A 23377-nucleotide genomic window follows, 5' to 3' on the forward strand; every position below is an offset into this window, starting at 1 on the left:
CTGCTGACGCGGCACTAGCGCATATGTCATATTGCGTCATGGTTTTAGGTGGTTCTTTTGTGTGCAGGGAAGTAGCAGTGTATTTCTTTGCATGTAGAGCATACCGCTGAGCGTCTGCTTGTTCTGCGCGTGCAGACCGTCTGGGCAAGCGTCACAGCGGCCCGGCCCGCCAGAAGGCACCCAAGAAGCACTTCCGCCGCGAGCTCAAGACCAAGGAGGAGATCCTCAAGGCGAGGAAGAAGAAGGCCCGGCTCAACTACCACGTCAAGAAGAAGCACATGGAGAGGGCCGCCAAGAAGCGCAAGGGCTGAAGGGGGGCGAAGGGCGGGTGTACAAAAGAGACTCTTGTTATCGCAAACTCAACGGTTTCCTTGTGTGGCCCCCTTGATAATTTTTTATCAGCAGAACGAACTGGAGTGACAAAGAATCTGTCACTCAAAACAGAATGTGCGCATACCACATAAGTAGACAGCGTGCTTGGCTTGTTTGTATCTGTGCCTGATATGGCCGGTGCAACACATGCCGTGAGCTTCGCCTTAACGACCATTCTAAAAAAAAAACTGCTCTAACTTTTTGATCATCTCCATCTTAATCCGATGGAGCAAACGAGACCAGGATGAAGCAAGACAACACGATTACTCGAAGGTGCAAACAACCTTAGCACAAAGTCAGGTCAATGCCCCTACCCGACCAAGTAACACTCAGCACGACCTTTGCTGACATTTTTTTTTAATTCCAGCACCCGCGTATCAAGAGAAAAGGGTGATGGGTGCTGTGAAAATCAGCGGGGGCTGTGCTGCTGGTCGTAGACATGATTGACTCTGGGCCAACCCTGAGAACGATACGTGGTCATTTTGTCACGTGTTTGTACTTCGCAGGACACAAGTTTAGGGAGCATAGGCACTATATTTTCAGGTTCTTTCTTGCTTGTAGCGGTGCACAAGGCCTTGGAATGACAAAACAGGAGAGCATATATGGGCTACTGTACTGGAAAAGGTAATTTATCACAGCACTGCTTCGCAGCGGCAACTGTATATGGCACATTCGGTGACATTCTGTTGGCGGCGACATCCTCCCCATCGCATCTCCTTTCACGCTTGACACCCGCCTCACAAGGGTGAATGAGCGCCTACACATGACGCATGCCTTTGACTGGTTCGTGAACCCCGCTACTCTAACGCTCTCAGCCAGTGGCGTAAATTGCGTGGGGGACAGGGGGTCCTGACCCCGCTTTCGCTTAGGTTGAGGGGGACTGCATGCGAGCATCCCCCGAGAATCGTCCCGGGACTACTTGGTCACCATCTAATGATACCAGCAGCACGCGCAACATAGGGAAGCCATGGGAGCAAGGAGGCCTCTTCTCTGCCACAGAATGGCTCAGCAGAATCAGATGTTCAAAAAACGGTGCTGTCATAGTTACAATCTGCCGACAATCAAAGGATATGTCATGGCTACGAGTGATTGTATTTAATGTGACTTCAAGCCTGTGCTTTTCTGGCATTGAGTCAATCTGTGATTGAGACAGAGACCTTAAAGGGTAACACTTGCTGTTGGGCTAGTTAACAACTTTTATTCCAGAAGAAACAGGGACAGCATATTTTGGTGAGGAGGCGCTCGCCAGCGCGATCAAGGAGCTTGGCTAGCGCCGGTGCTCCTCCTTGTAATAATCGGTGATGTGTTTGAATGTAAGGGCCAGACTGTCTGATTGGGAGTAGACTTCCAAGGACAGGGAGATAGCCCGGGGAGAGAGTGCGCGGGCGGCCTGATTGGCCTGTTCGTGTCCCTGGAGTCCCTGGTGACCGGGATCCCAAATCAGGTTACGTGGAGTTTGAGCTTCGTATGGGCAGCTAGACTGCAGTATGCGCCGGGCAAGCGGGGGAGCCCATCCCAGCTCATAGTTTCGACAGGCCCCTCGCGAGTCGGTGATGATGTTAATAAGGTGGATTGATGAGCTAGTTGGACTTGGTTTTTGAGGAAAGGAAATGGCGCAGTACCTGTCTCACATATCTCAGTGGATACCTGAACCGCGCCGTAGGGAAGGGAGGGAGGTAGGAGTGAAAGAAATAAGAGGTGCCTCCGGAATAATTTCGACCACCTGGGGATCTTAACGTGCACTGACATCGCACAGCATACGGGCGCCTCTTGCGTTTCGCCTCCATCGAAACGCGGCCACCGCGGTCGGGTTCGAACCCGGGTACTCCGGCTCGGTAGACGGAGCTAGTTGGTTCATGATTGTATAAATGAGCAGCAGGAAGTGAACAAGGACGTTGAAGAACGCGCTTGCCGTAGCTGTCACCAGTACAGGTGTCGTTTTCAAGGCATGTGCTTGCGAAGGCAGCATTTGGTAATATTGTCAAAGTCTCGCCTATTTTTACTGCGGTTTTGGATCATCACGCACTTCGGAGGAGTGCGCCCGGAGGCGCTCTTCCATCTGCGCGCTTAGCGCAATCTTAAACGGCGCCTCCTATTTCGTTCTAACCGAGCTACACCGCCACGGTTCGCTGTAGCTCAGACGCAGTCCCATGCATATTTTGAAGGTAGCACCCACGAAACACAAAACGTCTTACGAACGTCTCGGAACAGCTTCAAATGACTACAAACGTCTTGCGCTGTGTTCAAACGTCTCATAGATGTCGACAAGAAGAAGTTTCCTCTGCGACCTCTCTTAAACATCTGCAGTCAGACGTTTGCTGTGAATCTTCTGTGAAACATCTGTAGTCAGATATGTTTTCTAAACTTGTTTCTAACACGTGGAACTTGAGACCACGTCAAGGAGATGCGCCAGCAATCAGCAGAGAGTTGCCACCGTGGATTAAACATGCTGTAAATCACGGCACATAAATTAGATGCCTCTCCTGCTTGACGTTTCGAAGAGCAGGCGCGCCGGTGCAAAGACCGCTCTTTGTATTCGAACACAGAAAGCGCATTTTCTCCTACGGAGCCCGAATCACGTTCCACATCGAGTGCAGCTAACCCGCCACTCGTAAGGCTGGATTTAGGTAACATATAATGGCCCTGAAAGCCGACGGTAGTTACGCGAGAGAAAAAAATTGCTTCATGTTGCGACCGCCTCTGTTAGGCCTCGGCTAGCTGGCGGCAGCATGCGGATTGACAGGCGCAGCGCACGCTGCCTTCGCCGCCATCCCGCCGCCTCCGCCGAGCTCGCTCGCGCGGTTTATCGCGCAGATCACCCGCGCGCTATCTTTTAGTGGCGGCGTATCTTGGAGTCCATGGAGGAAGGAAGAACTGGAGTCAATCTTTCTTGAGTCACGCTGTCACGCCGCAGCTTGCTGCTTGGTGTCGCTCCGCACGGTGGCGATGCAGGATAGTTTGCCAAAGTGGTTTTAACCGTTTAAAGCAGAAAAAAAATCTTAGTGGAAGCTGCAAGTGCTTAGTTCTACATGAAAGTATTAGATTCAATTTGTTTTTTGGTTCTTTTATGATTTGTTTATTTTTACGTTTAGAAATTTAGTACTTCATTTGGTCATTTGGCGTTGCAGAGGCAAGCGATTGCTACGCGCGCGAAGCGGATGCTGCGTACGTTGTAGTACGTTTCGCTGCGCACTTTTTTGCGCGCTGGTTGGCACTTCACGCCGCTGCAGTTTGCATTTTCCCCTTTTTCTGCGGTATCGTTTACTACCAGTGTTGCACTGATATGTGAGCCTCGTTTTCCGCAAAAGTAAGTAACCTTCCATTTCTCTTCTGTGGTGAAAGCGTCGACTTTGCCGGCTAAGCCACTAACGCGCCTGATTGAACCTTTGGTTTACAAATCACAAAACAGTATCAGCCAGTGTTTTACATACCAAAGTGCAGCGTTGAATATATTAAAACAGGGCATTTGCATGTATTTGAGCTTTTGCTAAGTGGATACAGCTAGGCTGCTCTCGCATGCGAGTTGCTTTCTTTACCAAGGCGATGACAAGGTGAACGTGACAAAGCTTCAAACCAACCAGCTGTGTTTAAGCGTCCGTTGATAAGCCGCGAATTTTTTCCTACACATTGATTAAAGTCTGTGCTCTATTGCATTCTGGCAGGGTTTTATTCTTGCCAAGGACTCTCATCTGGCCACCTGTGTGCTCCAATTCTTCTTGCTGTGATTGCCGTCAGTGAAACTCGCGTTAAAAAGGCTTTGGTTATCTAAACTGCGTCGAGCTTTTATTTCATTGCGATTGAGAGCCCCGGCACAAAGGTAGTTTACTCAGTGGTGCTGCTCTGTATGTGTGCAGGCTGTTTGACAGTGCAGTGAAGTACTACGGCTCTTTGCAGGCATATGGCAGCTTTTATTTTTGGAAAACCATTGCACCGTGCACAGCTGGCGTTGTCCCTACTTCACTGTGTACATTTCGTTTTGGGTACAGGCTGTTCAACAGTGGTTTTCAGAGGACCTCCTTGCCTGCTCAACTTCTCAAGTTTTGGTAAGCACGCTTTGCAGCTGACACCTTTTCTTTCACTTCATGATTTCTTGTATAGGTCTAGGCTCTTTGCTAATGTTCATTCCACAAGCCCCATTATTTGTTTGTCCTTTAGAACTCCAACTGTTGGCCGGAGGAGCAAGGACCTGGTCTAGTTTCACGCAAATTAATAGCAGCACCTTGTACTTGGTTGTTCAGACGACTTGGCCTGGAGATTGTTTCAGTTCTGAGGTGGGAACCTGGACTAATGCTTCTTGTGCAGTGGTGTAAGTAATCTCTTGCCCGCTGTTTGAGTTTCATCGTACAGATTAGAGAGGGCTTCTTTGGCAATGCAGTGTTAGGAACCTTATACACTCGCACTTTTATTTGTCTTATCTTTCAGATGTGCCCTGTGTGGCTGTCAAGTTAAGGTCCAAGATTTAACACATCTCTGGTGTATACTGAAGTGATGCAGGCATTACCAGGAAAGCAGCATCTCTGTTATGTTTTCATGCGACGGTGCAAGATGTCAAACATCAACCACCTTTGATTCAGCCACATCTTGCAGGTAAGAGAAAGCCTGTTTGCAAGATGCAGCTTAGGAGGTTCTATGAGTACAGTGTGCATCACAGTAAGGCAGTGCACTTGTTATTGACTGCTTGGCTTTCAGTGTCCATCCACGCTGTTTGGATTTTGCTTCAATTAAAGGCCTCCACAGTGATTGACTTCTTGAGTTTACGGTGAGCCGTAGCACTCTGCTGAAATGCCGCTTGCAGTGACATCATATGCATCTATGTTTTTAATTAGCTTATTTTATTGCCTGTGCTGTCACTCCTTGCCATTTCCTGGTCTTATTTGCTTCCGACTCCTCATTGGCCATTCTACATGCACCTGACTGACTGTGCTTTTGGTTACTCTAATATTTTTCACTTCTGCAGGCTGCTGAACAGAGCTGGATTTGACTTCCCCTTGTTACCGTCTAGTTGGCATCCTCCTTGCAAGAAAAGCAATTTTTAGAACACCTAGCTAGCTCTTCAGTGCCATCCACATCACAGCAACTTGCTCATCAACGCATCCGTTGTGAACAAGGCCCGGGGCGGAATGAATTTTTGATTTAACAATTGGTTGCTGCTCGACACTTTCCTGCCATCCAAGTGCTTACCATTGTAATGTCAGCCAAACCAGTGAAGCTACCTCCTCCGTGGCTTCTAACATTAATTTCCTGATCCTTTTCTTTTTTTGTGTGTGGGTGTATGCACTGGATTCAATAAAGAGTAACACAGTGACTGAAAAGTGTGCTAGCACATGCATTTATGCCTCATTACTACAGCCATACATCCCTTGTAATGTGGGCTCATTGTTCGGGTCATTGCAAATCAGCTTTGAGTTCTTTTTTTGACTGGTGTATACCAGAAAAATGAACTATAACATTTTTAAAGCTTTAGAAGGTTTAAACGCAGCACTAAAATCAGTATTGAAATGCGTAACATAATCCAGGCACCCATTTCGAAAAAAAAGGAACGTCTAAAAAAATTCTATAACAGTTCTACCTCAGAAGTTTTCTAGCCGTATACAAGCGTAGCGTTAGCAGAGCTAATAGAAGGCTAGTAAACGTCTAAGTCTAAAAAACTGCTTAGCTGAAACTTCTTTTAGATGTCAAGCTTTTCTTTCCAAGACTTTTTTAGACGTCTATTAGCGCTTTTTGTGTTTCATGGGCACTGCCCTCGTTCATAATAAGCGAACGTTCTTTATAACTGCGGCCGTTATACGTGTGCTATATCATGCGCACGAAGAGTGAAGACAAAAAATAATGGTCGATTTACGTAGTTAGGCCAAATGCGAATTAGGTGCGCTAGCAGTTCGGTTATCGCTTCGGCTTCGGGTGTTCAGATCCTGTGTTACCGGATGGCAGTTCATCGGATAGCGATAATGGCTTAATGTCCATAATGCGGAATTGTTCATTCTCTTCATTCATAGACCCTTGAGAGGCTTCCTACCACTTCCGGCGCAGTGGTGAAGTGATGCACCACTGCCTTTCTATGGCAGGTGCTGCGATCGGTGGGACTTCGGCTGCTTGGGCGGAGTGGCGACCCAGCTAGATTGCTCTTCCCGAGTAGCCTATCACGATTAAATGAGCTGCCTGACACGGTATGTTCCTCACCAACAAGGGTGGCAGGTGAGCAGCATCCCACGAAACACAAAAAGCGCTAATAGACGTCTAAAAAAGTCTCGGAAAAAAAAGCTTGACATCTAGAAGAAGTTTCACCTAAGCAGTTTTTTAGACTTAGACGTTTACTAGCCCTCTATTAGCTCTGCTAACGCTACGCTTGTATACGGCTAGAAAACTTCTGAGGTAGAACTTTTCTAGAATTTTTTTAGACGTTCCTTTTTTTTCCGAAATGGGTGCCTGTATTATTTTACGCATTTCAAGACTGATTTTAGAGCTGCCTTTAAACCCTCTAAAGCTTTAAAAATGTTATAGTTCATTTTTCTGGCATACACCACTCAAAAATGAACTCAAAACTGATTTGCAATGACCCGAACAATGAGCCCACATTCAAGGGACGTATGGCTGTAGTAATGAGCCATAAATGCATGTGCTAGCACACTTTTCAGTCACTGCGTTACTCTTTATTGAATCCAGTGCATATACAACCACACAAAAAAAAGAAAAGGATCAGGAAATTAATGTTAGAAGCCACGGAGGAGGTAGCTTCACTGGTTTGGCTGACGTTGCAACGGTAAGCACTTGGATGGCGGGAAAGTGTCGAGCAGCAACCAATTGTTAAATCAAAAAATCATCCGGCCCCGGGCATGTTCACAACGGATGCGTTGATGAGCAAGTTGCTGTGATGTGGATGGCACTGAAGAGCTCGCTAGGTGTTCCAAAAATCGCTTTTATTGCAAGGAGGATGTCAACTAGACGGTAACAAAGGGAAGTCAAATCCAGCTCTGTTCAGCAGCCTGCAGAAGTGAAAAATATTAGAGTGACCAAAAGCACAGTCAGTCAGGTGCATGTAGAATGGCCACTGAGGAGTCGGAAGCAAATAAGACCAGGAAATGGCAAGGAGTGACAGCACATGGCAGTAAAATAAGCTAACCAAAAAGATATATGCATATGATGTCATTGCAAGCGGCATTTCAGCAGAGTGCTACGGCTCACCATAAACTCAAGAAGTCAATCACTGTGGAGGCCTTTAACAGAAGCAAAATCCAAACAGCGTGCATGGACACTGAAAGCCAAGCAGTCAATAGCAAGTGCATTGCCTTACTGTGATGCACACTGTACTCATAGAACCTCCTAAGCTGCATCTTGCAAACAGGCTTTCTCTTACCTGCAAGATGTGGCTGAATCAAAAGTGGATGTTTGACATCTTACACCGTCGCATGAAACCATAGCAGAGATGCTGCTGTCCTGGTAATGCCTGCATCACTTCAGTATACACCAGAGATGTGTTAAATCTTGGACCTTAACTTGGCAGCCACACAGGGCACATCTGAAAGATAAGACAAATAAAAGTGCTTGTGTATAAGGTTTCTAACACTGCATTGCCAAAGAAGCCCTTTCTAATCTGTACGATGAAGCTCAAACAGTGGGCAAGAGATTGCTTGCACCACTGCAAGAGATTACTTACAGCACTGCACAAGAAGCATTAGTCCAGATTCCCACCTCAGAACTGAAACAATCTCCAGGCCAAGTCGTCTGAACAACCAAGTACAAGGTGCTGCTATTAATTTGCGTGAAACTAGACCAGGTCCTTGCTCCTCCGGCCAACAGCTGGAGTTCTAAAGGACAAACAAATAATGGGGCTTGTGGAATGAACATTAGCAAAGAGCCTAGACCTATACAAGAAATCATGAAGTGAAAGAAAAGGAAGGAGTTGCAAAGCGTGCTTACCAAAACTTGAGAAGTTGAGCAGGCAAGGAGGTCCTCTGAAAACCACTGTTGAACAGCCTGTACCCAAAACGAAATGTACACAGTGAAGTAGGGACAACGCCAGCTGTGCACGGTGCAATGGTTTTCCAAAAAATAAAAGCTGCCATGCCTGCAAAGAGCCGTAGTACTTCAATGCACTGTCAAAGAGCCTGCACACATACAGAGCAGCACCACTGAGTAAACTACCTTTGTGCCGGGGCTCTCAATCGCAATGAAATAAAAGCTTGACGCAGTTAAGATAACCAAAGCCTTTTTAACGCGAGTTTCGCTGACGGCAATCACATCAAGGAGAATTGGAGCACACAGGTGGCCAGATGAGAGTCCTTGGCAAGAATACCGTTCACCTTTGGTTCACCTTGTCATCGCCTTGGTAAAGAAAGCAACTCGCATGCGATAGCAGCCTAGTTTTATCCACTTAACAAAAGCTCAAATACATGCAACTGCCCTGTTTTAATACATTCAACGCCGCACTTTGGTATGTAAAACACTGGCTGATACTGTTTTGTGATTTGTAAACCAAAGGTTCAATCAGGCGCGTTAGTGGCTCAGCCGGCAAAGCCGACACTTTCACCACAGAAGAGAAATGGAAGGTTACTTACTTTTGCGGAAAACGAGGCTCACATCTCAGTGCAACACTGGTAGTAAATGATACCGCAGAAAAAGGGGAAAATGCAAACTGCAACGGCGTGAAGTGCCAACCAGCGCGGAAAAAAGTGCGCTGCGAAACGTAGTACTACAACGTGCGCAGCATCCGCCTCGCGCGCGTAGCTATCGCTAGCCTCTGCAACGCCAAATGGCCAAATGAAGTACTAAATTTCTAAACGTAAAAATAAACAAATCATCAAAGAACCAAAAAACAAATTGAATCTAGTACTTTCATGTAAAACTAAGCACTTGCAGCTTCCACTAAGATTTTTTTCTGCTTTAAACGGCTAAAACCACTTTGGCAAACTATCCTGCATCGCCACCGTGCGGAGCGACACCAAGCAGCAAGCTGCGTGACTCAAGAAAGATTGCCTCCAAGATACGCCGCCACGAAAAGATAGCGCGCGGGTGATCTGCGCGATAAACCGCGCGAGCGAGCTCGGCGAAGGCGGCGGGAAGGCGGCGAAGGCAGCGTGCGCTGCACCTGTCAATCCGCATGCTGCCGCCAGCTAGCCGAGGCGTAACAGAGGCGTTCGCAACATGAAGCAAATTTTTTCACTCGCGTCGGCTTTCAGGGCAATTATATGTTTCCTAAATCCAGCCTTACGAGTGACGGGTTAGCTGCACTCGATGTGGAACGTGATTCGGGCTCCGTAGGAGAAAACGCGCTTTCTGTGTTCGAATACAAAGAGCGCGGTCTTTGCACCGGCGCTCCTGCTCTTCGAAACGTCAAGCAGGAGAGTCATCTAATTTATGTGCCGTGATTTACAGCATGTTTAATCCACGGTGGCAACTCTGCTGATTACTGGAGCATCTCCTTGACGTGGTCTCAAGTTCCACGTGTTAGAAACAAGTCTAGAAAACATCTGACTACAGATGTTTCACAGAAGTTTCACAGCAAACGTCTGACTGCAGATGTTTAAGAGACGCCGCAGAGGAAACTTCTTCTTGTCGACATCTATGAGACGTTTGAACACAGCGCAAGACGTTTGTAGTCATTTGAAGCTGTTCCGAGACGTTCGTAAGACGTTTTGTGTTTCGTGGGATGCCACGTAACCAGCTTCAGACAAACGGCTAAATGCAGAGAAATTGGCTACCATAAGTGCTAGCGCACTAAAAAAATGTGTCAGAAGTGGGATTCGAACCCACGCCCACATTTGTGGACCAGAAGCCTCGTTCAGCCCACATCCCGCAGGCAAGGAGTTTAACCTTGAGTCTGGCGCCTTAGACCGCTCGGCCATCCTGACACTGTCGGCAAACCCGATTTTACAAATATATAAATTGGATGCACGAAGAGTCAAGAAAAAAATGTGTCAGAAGTGGGATTCGAACCCACGCCCACATCTGTGGACCAGAAGCCTCGTTCAGCCCAAATCCCGCAGGCAAGGAGTTTAACCTTGAGTCTGGCGCCTTAGACCGCTCGGCCATCCTGACACTGTCGCCACACCCGATTTTACAAATATATAAATTGGATGCACGAAGAGTCAAGAAAAAATATGTGTCAGAAGTAGGATTCGAACCCACGCCCACATTTGTGGACCAGAAGCCTCTTGGCCTACATCCCGCAGGCAAGTAGTTTAACCTTGAGTCTGGCGCCTTAGACCGCTCGGCCATCCTGATTTTTTTTTCTTTATTGCCTGGCTTAGACACAAAAATAACAGTAACACACGCCAACATATATATACAGCGTTCAAATAGCCTGTACCCATGACGGGCAGGCATTGTCATGCTAAAATTCCTTGAGTACCGTCAAGGGCTCCAGCCTTGACAGCCACTCGGGAACACAAGATTGTAATTTCGCCGTCTCCAGCCATATCTGTACGCTTTCTCAGAAATACATGCGTGCCGGTCTTGCATCTGAATCGCAGTGATAACCGGCCATTCGAGAGCGCCATATACTGTGGAGGCACAATAACATTACTTGGTCTTATGGGACGTCATCCTGGTTATCCGTTGGCAAGTACCTAATGCCATGAGCATCGAGTGGCAACTCTTTGAGTGTCCTTTGAAGCACATCCCAGAAATACACCCCCTCCCAGCAATGAAGAAACACATGAACTATTGTCTCCGGCTGTTTACAAATGAGACAGTGGGCGCCCCACGGAAGGAACAAGCTCTTTTTCTCCAGAAATGATTTTACCGTCAATGTACCGGTGTGTAACATGAAGAAAAACGTTTTTGCTCCAGCTGACACTTTCATTTTCTTTACACGTTTCAATACATTACTGCCTTCGCCTCTAGAGTATAAGGCCCTGTACAAGGGCACCGGGAACACTACATCACGAAGATTCTTGTATAATGTTTTCTTTTCAACTTTACTCAAATACTCCATCGAAAAACGTACGTTAAGGAAATTCACATTTAGAAGAATCTCTCTAAAGAATCCAAAAATACGGCCAGGCATACATCCAGTGTGAACCACAACATCCGGCAACGCTCGACCTAGCCTTTGTTGGCAAACAGCTCGCAGGAATGGGTCTCTTACATCCCTAAAAAAAATAAACCGGTTCAAGATCTGGCGTAAAAATAAATGGCCCAACCCAAGCCCGCCATACTTCACCTGCCTAAACAAATTTGTACTCCTGCACCTTTCCCAAGTGGAGGCCCAAATGAACACGGCAAAAATTCGGTGCAGTTTTTGCGCATTAACACGAGAACAATGCAACACTTGCATCACATACCATAACTTGCTTATTTAAAAAAGGTTACAAACTGTTGCTCTTGCAAATATTGACAAGTGGGCGTTTTTCCATTTCTCCGCTTTCTCGCGGGTTTCTTGGATCTGCTGTGTCCAGTATGGCTCGGTATCCTTATAAAACTCTAAAGGCACTCCCAGGTATTTGACAGGCGTTGTAGCCCATGACATATTAGCAAATGTCTCGGGGGTTGACGGCCATTCTCCATGCCAAAACCCCAGACACTTACCCCAGTTAACTTGGCTTCCTGTGACTTCACTAAAATGCTTCACAGTATCGACTGTCCTCTTTATACTTTCCTCATTTACACAAAAAACCGCGACATCATATGCGTAGGCCAGTAGTTTAATTTGAGTAGACTGCAGTCGGAAACCATCAATGCCTTTGTTGTGTAGAATGCTTAAACACAAAGCTTCAATATAAATACAGAATACAGAGGAGGGCGGAGGGGGCAACCTTGGCGTACCGAACGTAGTACGTTGATGGAGGCCCCCAATGACTTATTGACAATTAATCTCGTAGTGCAGTTACGGTACGCCAAGGCCACTCCCTCTCGAATAACTGTACCATTAATGTAGTCTAAGACACTAAACAGAATGTTATGTGACACGCAATCGAAAGCCTTTTCCAAGTACAACTGCATGCAGCAATGCAACACGTTCGCGTGTGGCGTCACAGCATTCGAGCACACATCTTGCTTTATGGATGTTCTGAAAAATAGATCGTCCTTTAATCCCACACGTTTGGTGGGGGCCAACTATTTCGGCTATAACTGCTTGTAGCCTGCCAGCAAGCACCTTCATATAAATCTTATAATCGAAGTTCGTCAGAGCAATCGGCCTGTATGACGACACGCACTTCAGCTTATCTGGTTGGCCAGTTTTTTGGATAAGCACAGTATGCGACGACCCAAACGATGCTGGCAACGACTTCAGTTCATAGGCCTCATTAAATAAGGCACACAACAATGGTGATAACTGTTCCTTGAATGCTTTGTAGAAAGCTGCACTCAGGCCATCGGGATTCCAGGATTTTCCAGGATTTAAGTTATTTATTGCCTGGTGCACTTGTTCACTTATTGGCCGCTCAAGGTTAGCTTCTTGCTCGTCGTCAATTTTTGGCATCGCCTCAAGAAAAGATTCTTTAAATCGATCCAACATGACACTGTTGGAAGAAAAGAGCTGTAGTATAGTGTTCAAAGAAAGCTTTCGCGATTCCTTCGTTATCTGTTTCTGTGCCGCCCGCCCATTGTTCGCTTTTTCAATTCCGAAAGATCTTTTTGTTGGCGTCTCGCCCATGGCCAGTTTCTCCGCTCTCGCGCGCACAAGTGCCCCGCGATAACGGTCTTCGTCAATCAGTTGAAGCTTTTGTTTTATTTTTCTAACATCGTCCATGTACAAACCCGGCGCATTACACTCCAGAGCTAGCAATTTCACAAGCAGTGTCGTTAAATTCATTTCATTTTGTTTTTCTTTATACCGTATACAGCTGGATTGTTAAATAGCTTTTATCTTAATTTGTTGTTTACAAAGTTCCCATTCTTGACCCAGTTCTTGCTCGCTATCCAGAGCAACGTTATTAATTTCCGCTTCTGCGAGTCTAGTAAACTGATCATCCTCTGACAGTTTATTGTTCATCTTCCAAAGGTCCCACTGAAAACAACCGCCTCTCTTTCTGGTTCCAATCGTACACTGAACCACGCAGTGATCCGAATATGTTACGGGCAGAACGTCATAACATTCGCACTTTGGGACCAGTTCTGCAGATATGTAAATCCTGTCAAGGCGGCCCGTGACTAGACCGCTGGAAATGCGTGTACTGTAGTTGCCCATTGCCCATAAAACATTCCGCCACGTCTTCCGAGGCAAATTCGTCAATCGTGCGGGACAAAATTTCTGTGCTCTTATCTCTAAAACCACGCGGGCTAGTTTTATCAGCGGAGCTCAACACACAATTGAAGTCACCCATAAAGACAAATTGCTTGTCCGTGTTTACGTACTGCTGCACTAAATCAAACAGAGCTGCCCTTTCATCGACACAAGTAGATGCATATACACAGACAACACGCCACTGGGTAGACCAGAAACTAAAATCGAGGACCACTCCCCTACCCGACAGAAAAGAAGCATGCGCTTGTACAACAAGACCTGGCAGCTTTTTGACGAACAAAATACATCCTCCCGAAGTGCCAACCGCGTGACTCACAACTGCATAAAACCGGGACGTGAAACGCTGCACCATGCTCTCGGTCTCTCTTTCGCCCTCGACCTTCGTCTCTTGAACACCTAGAATGTCGATGTCGTAGTCATTTAAGAGGCGCAACACCTGGTTCTGCTTCCTTTTCGCGGCTAAACCCCGTACGTTAAATGTGGCAATTTTTAGCGACTGTGCAGAAGCCATTTTGTTACAGAGAAAAAAGGCCGAGAGCATGGTGCTTACCTTTCACATCTAGCGTACAGCTAGACGCCTTCGTTGGTGCCAGAGCCATGCCCTTGGACTGGCGGACCTTGCGTTGGGGGCGGTTTTTCGACGGCTCTCCTGTCCGTCGGGACATCCGGTTTGGGTTTGAAAGTCGGTCTCCTCCCAAGTGGTGCTTTCGCTGGCGGCTCCTCGATGCTAGCTGCCTCCGCCTTTTCCTTTTCGCTGCCGCTCTCGTCGTGGCCTCGTTTCGCCGGTCCGGGGACGCTGGTCGCTCGGCCGCCGCTCTTCTCAAGAGGTTCCAGCTTACTCGTTGACTCCGTTACCTCAGAGTTTGGAAAGCGCTCAGCCTCGCTCTCCATGCCTTCCCCCGAATCTTCGTTGCCAGCTGTTGTGGCTCCCTTGCCTGACAGACAGGATGCCTCGTTCCCAACCCCCGGAAGCACTTGCTTGCCCGTAGTGAACGCTGGCTTTCCCGCTTCACCAACGCCACTTGCTGCTTCTTCAGTCTCAACGACATCCATTTGGTGCTCCGCCGAGGCCTCCCTCGTTGAAGGTCCTGTAGCCACCGCATAGGTTCGTACGCATTCAGAGTCAACGTGGGCGAACCGCTTACATACCGAGCAGCGCGGAATCTTACATTCCCGGCGTACATGACCGGTCCCGCGTAACTGGTGTGGCAGGTCGTCAACCTTCATACCGGGTTTCAGCTTCAGGAGAACAGTCCTGGTTGTAGACCCCTTCTTCTTGACGCCTGAAACACGCCAACGCTCCCGGTTCACCTCCGTTACATTCCCAAAAGCCGCAAGAGCCGTCCTAATGTCGTCGTCGGCTACACCGTGCAGCATCCAGTGCAGCCGTAGTTTCACCTGTTGGTCGGCAGGATCGATGATAATGCAGCGCCGTCCTTTGACATTCAGTTCCTTTAACGCTGCCAACTTCTTCGTTGCCTCCGTGCTGTTGAGCGTAACCGCCCAAACGTGGTTTACCTGATACGCCCCCAACGCCACAACGTCGGGGAGCGCACCAGCGTTGGCGAGGGCGTCGCGGAAATCCTCGACCCTGTAGGGCCTAACTCGCACGTCGCCGTGCAAAAACACGGTGTTTAGAACAACACGACCGGTAGGCAACGTAGGCAAAACGATTTCGTACTCCTGTCCTTCCTTATCTTCAATCCTGTTTCCGCGGCCATCGACGGCCGCTATCGCCGCTCCGTGGGAGCTCATGATCCTGCGTCCGTACACGCCAGTGGCCGGAAGTAGAATGATCGGCCATCCTGACAACGCTGGCACACCGAGTTTACCAGTATATGAATTGGGTGCGCAAACAATCAAGAAAAAATAAGTGTCAGAAGTGGGATTCGAACCCACGCCCACATTTGTGGACCAGAAGCCTCGTTTAGCCCACATCCCGCAGGCAAGGAGTTTAACCTTGAGTCTGGCGCCTTAGAACGCTCGGCCATCCTTTTTTTTTTCTTTATTGCCTGCTATTACAGTGACAGGTCACACAAATGAATACATACATATATACTCAATAAGCACGTTAGCATGCGATGCGGGTATTTCAAAATTTCTTCAGACACACCAAGTCATCAAGGATGGTAACCCACTCAGGGGGTTCATTTTGTGCACGATACACTTCTCTAATATATGAAACACTTTCGATTAGGTTATCGCGCGTAGATCGCACATTGGCATCTGCGTGCCGAAAAGCCATTCTCGTCCTCCACAAGCTGTGGAGGCCCAGGACCATGAACATATCAAAAGGTATCCCTTGATCGCTTTCAACTGGCAGAAATCGTATTCCATAGGGTGTTATGGGGAGATCTTTTTTTAGAGTGCGCTGCAAAATATCCCAGTGGAAGACTGCGTCCCAGCATTCAATGAAGGCATGTTCAATTGTTTCCAGCTTTTTACACATTAAGCAATCGGTTGTCCAAGGCACGAATATTCCTTTCTGTTCCAGCCATACTTTAACGGGGAGTGTGTTTGTGTGCAACCGGAAGAAAAACGTTTTGGCCGCCGGTCTTAAAGGCATCCTTCTGACTCGCTTCAGTACATCTTTACCTGAGCCTCCAGAGTACACCGTCCTATACAATGGGGTGGGCAGCATGCTGTCAACTAAGTCCGCGTACAGTTGTTTCTTTGTCACTGAGGACAAATGCTCCAAAGAAAAACGTGCACAAAGTATTCTAAAGGAAGCAACTACTTCTCGGTAGTAGCCGGTCACTCTTATACTGGCAACATTGGATGTGGAAACAACAAACTCAGGCAGTGTTTTCGCCAATCTCGCCTGGATGACTGTACGGAGAAAATCGTTACTTTCATCTCGCAGGAAGAAGAATCGCGCTACGATCTGTCGTATAAACAAGTGTGAGAGCCCTAGTCCACCATCGCGAACTTTGCGAAAAAGGTTTGTACGGCTGGTCCGCTCCCAAGTGGAGTTCCAGATAAAGACGGCAAACACTCGGTGCATCTTTTGCACATTTATACGAGGCATGAACAACACTTGCATCATATACCACACTTTGGCAATCAAAAAAAACATTGCACGCTGCCGCACGCTGCTATATCTTCCGCTCTGGCCCGCACCAACGCTCCACGATAACGGTCCTCTTCTATTAGTTGAATTTTCTGCTTTATTTTCCTAATGTCATCGATCCATTTACCTGGCGCCTCACTTTCCTTTTCTAGCAGTTTTGCAAGCATACATCTTAGATTGCGTTCGTTTAGATTCTCTTCGTACGCAATGGCACTAGATCGTTCGACTGCTTTAATTTTAACCTGTTCTTTGCAAAGTTCCCACTGTTGCCATATTCTCAGTTCACTACTAGGCTCTATTTTGCTTAACAAGTGTGAGAGCCCTAGTCCACCATCGCGAACTTTGCGAAAAAGGTTTGTACGGCTGGTCCGCTCCCAAGTGGAGTTCCAGATAAAGACGGCAAACACTCGGTGCATCTTTTGCACATTTATACGAGGCATGAACAACACTTGCATCATATACCACACTTTGGCAATCAAAAAAAACATTGCACGCTGCCGCACGCGCGAACACCGATAATCCGCGACCCTGCCATCCTTTTGTTTTTTCCCTCAACTCTTCTGTTTGTTCACTCCAGAACTGCGTCGAGTCCCTATAGTGCTGAAGGGGCACCCCGAGATACCGTGCAGGCACTGAAGTCCACTCTATACCCGCGAAATTGGCGGGTGTCGTATTCCAGCTCCCATGCCATATTCCCACACTTTTTTCAAAGTTAATCTGGGCCCCAGTGTAGCAACAAAAATTTCTGGCAATGCGCACAGCCTCTAGCACGCTTTCTCTGTCCTCGCAGAAGACTGCAACGTCATCTGCATAAGCCAGCATTTTAACTTCAGCGGCGTGCAGCCTAAAACCACGTATGCTTGCATCAAGGATGACTGCCCTACAGAAAGGTTCGAGGTATATGGCTAAAAGGAGAGGAGACAAGGGACATCCTTGCCTCACAGAGGAGCGGACTAGCACCTTTGAACTAAGGCACTTGTTGATGATAATCTGCATTGAACATTCTTCATAAGCCATTTTGACACCGTCTAAAATTATGCTCCCAACATTACAGTGCTGTAGTATACTGAAAAGCACCTCATGCGAGACCCGGTCAAAGGCCTTCGCAAGGTCAAGCTGTAACATGGCCACTCGACCCTCAAGGGCATCACAACATTCTAGTACACTTCTTGCGATGTGGGTGTTCGTTGAAATTGTGCGCTCTCTAATGCCGCACGTCTGATGTGGCCCTACTAGCTCTTTAATTACCACTTGTAATCGTCCAGCTAAGACTTTCATAAAAATTTTGTAGTCTGTATTGGTGAGAGATATCGGTCTATATGAGCCTACAAGAAGGAGCTTTTCCTGATCATCGGTTTTTGGAATCAGCACTGTGTGTGATGTCCGAAATGAAGGAGGGACTTTTTTAAATTCATACGCTTCTGACAGAAGTTTATGCAAAATGCGCGCCAATTCTTCACTGAAAGCTTTGTAAAAAGCTGCGCCTAGGCCGTCCGGCCCTGGCGATTTGCCCGACGGCAGCTTCTCTATCGCTGTTTTGATCTCGCTCACACTTATTGGCATTTCTAGGCTGTCCTTAACATCGTCATCCAGTCTTGGCATTCCGATCATGAAATCGCTGTCGAAGCCTGGCTCGAGGCGTGTGACATTGCCGAACACATCGCGATAATGGTCAACAAAAGCATTCTCGATCACCGCGGGATCTGACGTCACTTCATTTTGGAAACGTATCTGCTTGATCTCGTTTCTTGACGCCTGCCGTTTTTCATCGCTCATTGCGCGGTTGTTTGGCACCTCACCCATCCATAACTTTTCACTACGAGAACGTATGACTGCAGCCTTGTATCGCTCTGTATCGATAACTTCTAGTTCATGTCTCACTTTCTTCACGTTCTCAGCCAATTGATCGTGGTCAAAGTTTTGTACGTTGAAAAGAAATTCCAGTTCCCTTTGCAGCTCTTTTTGCTTCTGCAGTTCTTCGTGCTTCCGGCTGCTTCCTCTTTCGATTGCAATGAGCTTAACTTGGCTCTTAAATTCCTCCCATGCAGTCCGAAAGTTTTCATGCTTCATTGTCAGCATCTCTGTTAATTTTCCCTTAACTCTGCTTGAGAACAGTTCATCATCAAGAAGCTTTTCATTGAATTTCCACATGTCCCAGTTAAATCGTGTCGTTTTAGTTTTTTTCCGAGTGCGAAGCTCACCAAGCTATGATCTGTGAATGATAGTGGTGTGACACTGTAACTGTTACATAGGGGCATCAAGTCTAGTAAAATATACACTCTGTCCAACCTTGCTCGGCTCTCTCTCTGATTGTGTGTGTACTGCGGAAGCATACCGCCAGTGAAGACTCGGCCCACATCTTCTAGGTTGTGCTCCTCAATTAGTGAGCTCAAAAGGAGAGCACTTTTGTCACGAACATGTGCACCTCTGAATCGATCCTCCGCAAAACACACACAGTTAAAATCACCGAGAAATATGACAAAGCGATCACACTTTAAGTACTGCTCCATGTACTCAAAAAATACCATTCGGTCATTCACATTGTTAGGAGCATAAACGCATATGATCCGCCACAAGGATTCATAAAAAGAAAAATCTACAATAAGCATGCGGCCAGTTTGGCAAACAGTCATACTCTCTTCAATAATGCCAGCACTCTTCCGTATCATCAGTGCGCACCCGCCTGACATGCCATTAGCATGGCATACACACACATTATAATGCGCGGTAAAAGGCATCACCATGCGATCGGTCTGCTCTTGAGTCTCGACCTTAGTTTCTTGTATCGCGATGACATCGAGTTCCTTCTCCATACAGAGGCGACTAAGTTGATACTGTCGCCTACGTGCTCCAAGGCCACGAAAATTCAAGGTGGCAACTCTTAATGCTGTCTCTAGTCTCAGAGCCATGTATCTTATAGAGCACACCGTTCGCACAGTACCTCTGGGTAACTACTGATATTAGCGCTTTGCAACAAGTAAGCAATTGGCAGCACAATTCCCACGCGTACCTTTGCGGTGTACGCAGCGGCTACTTCTGAAAAGGCGTCCATCTTTTGACGACGCTGGCCTGGACGCCCCAGTAGGCGCCACGTCCTACGGAGGCGGTGTTGCCGCCAGCCGTCTGTCCGGCGGAATGTTCGGTTTCGGACGGAAGGGCGCCCGACGGCCCACCGGTGCTTTCGGCGGGGGTTCATCGTTGCTCTCGTTGCCAAGGTTCTCGTGCTGGTTGTTGGCTGAGTCCCGTGACCTTTTTGTCGCCGCGTTGCTTACACCCGATTCTGCGACGTCCATCAAATCGCTTCCAGGTGCGTGTTTTGCTGCATCCACCTCGGTAGCGGCAGGTTCGGCGGCCAACTCCTTCACATTTTCATCGCTTGGCTTTTCCTCTTGAGTTTTCTGCTGAGTAAGTTGCACTGTAGCCGCGTTCGGTAGGCCAGCGCTATGCTCAGACGGCATTACGGCCGTGTCCGACGGCCGACTCTCCGTGCGGGAGGCCTCAGCGACGTCAGCCTCGTCCATGAAAAGGTCCGCCAGGTCTTCCTTGGGCGCCGATCCTGTTACCGACGCGTACGTCCTTTCACACTGCGCTTCGTCATGGCCGTAGCGACGACAAAGCGTACATTTCGGGACGCGGCAGTCACGTCGAACATGACCGGTGTTTCGGCATTTAACGGTGCTCTGCCAGGGACAACAACCAAGGTCTGCTCACCGGCGATACGAAGTTGGTGGGGCAGGTCTTCCACGGTGAGACCCGTCCGCAGAATCAAGGACACCACTCGCGTTGACGATGATTTTTCTTGCACGCCGTGAACACGCCATTTCTCCCGGCAAACGTCAATCACCTTTCCGTAAGGTGAGAGGGCTGTCCGTATGTCGTCGTCAGGCATGTTGTACAGCATCCAATGCAGCTTCAATTGCACCGCCTGGTTGGCTGGGTCGACCACAATACAGCGATGCTCCTTCACTTTCATGTTCTTGACGCTTGCGAGCCTCTTCACGCCTTCGTCGCTCTTGAAGGTGATTGCCCAAACGTGGCTCATCTGATACGCCACAAGGGCGATAACATCGGGCTGTAGGCCTAAGCCCGCCAGCGCATCGCGGAAGTGCTCCACGCGATACGGCCTGGCCCGCACATCAGCATGCAAAAACAACGTATTTAAAACAATACGGCCTGTCGGCAGTTGAGGCAGCAACACTAGATATTCCGGGTCTTCAGTATCAAAAATCCTGTTACCGCGGCCCTGCTGGGCCGCTGAAGCCGCTCCTACGGAGCCCTGCATCCTGCGTCCGTTCACGAGCGTGGCCGGAAGCAGAATCCCTCGGCCATCCTGACAACGCTGGCACACCGATTTTACCAGTATATGAATTGGCTGCGCAAATAATCAAGCAAAAATAAGTGTCAGAAGTGGGATTCGAACCCACGCCTACATTTGTGGACCAGAAGCCTCGTTTAGCCCACATCCCGCAGGCAAGGAGTTTAACCTTGAGTCTGGCGCCTTAGACCGCTCGGCCATCCTATTTTTTTTTCTTTATTGCCTGGCTTTGACATTACACAACAAAATGGCGGGACACAATGAACACTTGGGGTTGATATAGTCAGCCTGCCAGGGGCTGGCTTCGTCACATTAAAATTCCTTTAGGGCCATCAAAGGCTCCACCCTTGACAGCCACTCGGGAGCCTCGCCAACAGATTTGACACTCTAAACAAACCGGTGCACAGTTTCACGAAAATAAATTCGTGCTGGCCTCGCGTCGGGATCACAGTAATATCCTGCCATTCTCGCGCGCCAAATACTGTGGAGGCCCAGTAACATTATCAGATCGAAAGGTACTCCGTCCTCGTTTTCAATGGGCAGATACCGTATTCCATGGGGGTGAAGTGGAAATTGTTTCTTTATAGTCCTTTGAAGTACGTCCCAAAAGTAAACCACTTCCCAACAATGCAGAAAAACGTGATCTATCGTTTCTGGTTGCTTGCAGATAAGGCAGTGATGACCCCACGGAAGAAATAAGCCCTTATCCTGTAAAAACATTTTGACTGATAACGTTCCAGTGTGCAACTTGAAAAAAAAAATTTTAAACCCCTGGGTCAACGTGCATTCCCTTTACCCTCTTTAACACATTCCTTCCAGGGCCTCCACTGTACAAGGCCCTATTCATGGGTTCCGGCAAGACACACTTCACATAAATCCTTATACAATTTTTGCTTGTTCACTGTAGATAAATATTCGTTGGAAAACCTCGTTGAGAGAAATCGGACACTTGCGACAACTTCTCTGAAGTACCCAAAAATTCCGCCCGATAGGGTTTCGGTTGCAACAACAAAGTCAGGCAGCGCGCGCCCCAGCCTTACTTGGCACACGGTGCGCAAAAACGGATCACTGACATCACGCAGAAACATAAATCTGCTAACAATCTGCCGCAAGAAAACGTGTCCCAGACCCACTCCACCATCCTTCACTTTTCTAAAGAAATTCGTCCGGCTGCACCTTTCCCATTGTGCAGCCCACACAAAAACAGCAAAAATTCGATGTAGCTTTTGTATGCTCATTCTTCCACAATGCAACACTTGCATCGCATACCACACCTTACTGATAAAGAAAAGGTTGCACACGGTGGCTCTAGCGAAAATTGATAAGCCTGTTCCTTTCCATCTTTCCGCCTTCTCACGCGCATCCTGGGTCTGCACTCTCCAATATGTTTCGCAATCGCGATAGCTTTCTAGCGGTACTCCAAGGTACTTCGTTGGGGTCTTCACCCAGGGTACGTTTGCAAAGTGGTCCATCGTCGTTTGCCATGCTCCGTGCCAGAGCCCCACTGACTTAGACCAGTTCACTCTGCTGCCAGAGGTTTTGCAGAATTCAGCGACACATTCAACGGCCTCTGTTACACCTTCTCGATTAACGGAAAAAACCGCTAAATCATCCGCATATGCCAGCAGCTTCACCTCCGCAGCTTGCAGCCGAAAACCAGTTATTCTCTCGTTTTCGATGATGTCTAAACACAAAGTCCCGATGTAGATAGAAAACAGAAGAGGGCTGAGGGGGCAGCCTTGACGTACCGAACGCTGCACACGAATGGGGGCCCCCAGACTCTGGTTAACAATCAATCTCGTCGTACAGTTCCGATACGCCAAGGCGACTCCCTCCCGGATAACATACCCAACATTCACATAATCAAGTATGCACAGCAAAATTTTATGCGCGACACAGTCGAACGCCTTTTCGAGATCAAGCTGCAAGATGGCAACGCGACTATTTGTAAAATCACAGCACTCGAGCACACATCTTGCCTTGTGTATGTTAGAAAGAATAGACCGGCCTTTTATCCCGCACGTTTGGTGGGGGCCAACAATTTCCTGGATTACACTCTGTAACCTTTGCGCCAACACCTTCATATAAATTTTATAATCGACATTTGTGAGAGCAATTGGCCTGTACCCTGTTACGTGTCGTAACTTGTCAGCTTCATCCGTTTTCGGAATTAGGACAGTATGTGATTTACCATAAGACGGAGGCAATTCACGTACGTCGTAAGCTTCATTAAAGACCGTCTTAAGCACTGGCGCGATTCTGCTCTTAAATAATTTGTAAAACGCCGCGCTTAACCCGTCTGATCCTGGTGATCTCCCAGAATTTAAATTGTCTATTGCCATTTCTACCTCTGATTCGGGTATTGCCAGCTCTAAAACGTCTTTCTGCTCGTCGCTGAGTCGCGGCAGTGCCCCAAGAAACCTGTTCTTAAACG

General features: G+C 47.8%; 2 long non-coding RNA genes, 3 other non-coding genes and 1 pseudogene across 10 annotated transcripts; 1 reads left to right on the forward strand and 5 right to left on the reverse strand.

The window, feature by feature from the left end:
• The first annotated feature begins 3325 nt into the window (after positions 1–3325).
• On the forward strand, positions 3326–5872 carry LOC149370393 (uncharacterized). 3 transcript variants are annotated; one of them, XR_016291274.1, is made up of 6 exons: positions 3326–3679; positions 4267–4415; positions 4528–4678; positions 4795–4959; positions 5062–5131; positions 5330–5872. It is a non-coding gene; the product is annotated as an uncharacterized LOC149370393 (long non-coding RNA). The 3 variants fall into 3 exon arrangements; XR_016291268.1 differs by having other exon boundaries at positions 3337–3679; positions 5062–5872; XR_016291272.1 differs by lacking the exon at positions 5062–5131 and having other exon boundaries at positions 3337–3679; positions 5330–5871.
• A 1115-nt stretch (positions 5873–6987) lies between these two features.
• On the reverse strand, positions 6988–9055 carry LOC149370394 (uncharacterized). 4 transcript variants are annotated; one of them, XR_016291305.1, is made up of 5 exons: positions 8290–8850; positions 8027–8177; positions 7727–7888; positions 7555–7624; positions 6988–7355 (listed from the first exon to the last, which is right to left on the reverse strand). It is a non-coding gene; the product is annotated as an uncharacterized LOC149370394 (long non-coding RNA). The 4 variants fall into 4 exon arrangements; XR_016291298.1 differs by having other exon boundaries at positions 7555–7888; XR_016291291.1 differs by lacking the exon at positions 6988–7355 and adding an exon at positions 8928–9055 and having other exon boundaries at positions 7404–7888; positions 8290–8437.
• A 1042-nt stretch (positions 9056–10097) lies between these two features.
• TRNAL-CAA (transfer RNA leucine (anticodon CAA)) lies at positions 10098–10220 on the reverse strand. The gene is made up of 2 exons: positions 10183–10220; positions 10098–10143 (listed from the first exon to the last, which is right to left on the reverse strand). It is a non-coding gene; the product is annotated as a tRNA-Leu (tRNA).
• Positions 10221–10284: 64 nt separating this feature from the next.
• On the reverse strand, positions 10285–10407 carry TRNAL-CAA (transfer RNA leucine (anticodon CAA)). Its single transcript has 2 exons — positions 10370–10407; positions 10285–10330 (listed from the first exon to the last, which is right to left on the reverse strand). It is a non-coding gene; the product is annotated as a tRNA-Leu (tRNA).
• Positions 10408–10472: 65 nt separating this feature from the next.
• Positions 10473–10593, reverse strand: TRNAL-CAA (transfer RNA leucine (anticodon CAA)). Its single transcript has 2 exons — positions 10556–10593; positions 10473–10518 (listed from the first exon to the last, which is right to left on the reverse strand). It is a non-coding gene; the product is annotated as a tRNA-Leu (tRNA).
• A 9130-nt stretch (positions 10594–19723) lies between these two features.
• LOC149370398 (uncharacterized) lies at positions 19724–20910 on the reverse strand (annotated as a pseudogene).
• Between the last annotated feature and the right edge of the window lie 2467 nt (positions 20911–23377).

This window comes from Amblyomma mixtum, chromosome 1 (assembly GCF_055824585.1).
Source record: "Amblyomma mixtum isolate Tamu chromosome 1, ASM5582458v1, whole genome shotgun sequence".
In the NCBI taxonomy this organism is placed as follows: domain Eukaryota; kingdom Metazoa; phylum Arthropoda; class Arachnida; order Ixodida; family Ixodidae; genus Amblyomma; species Amblyomma mixtum.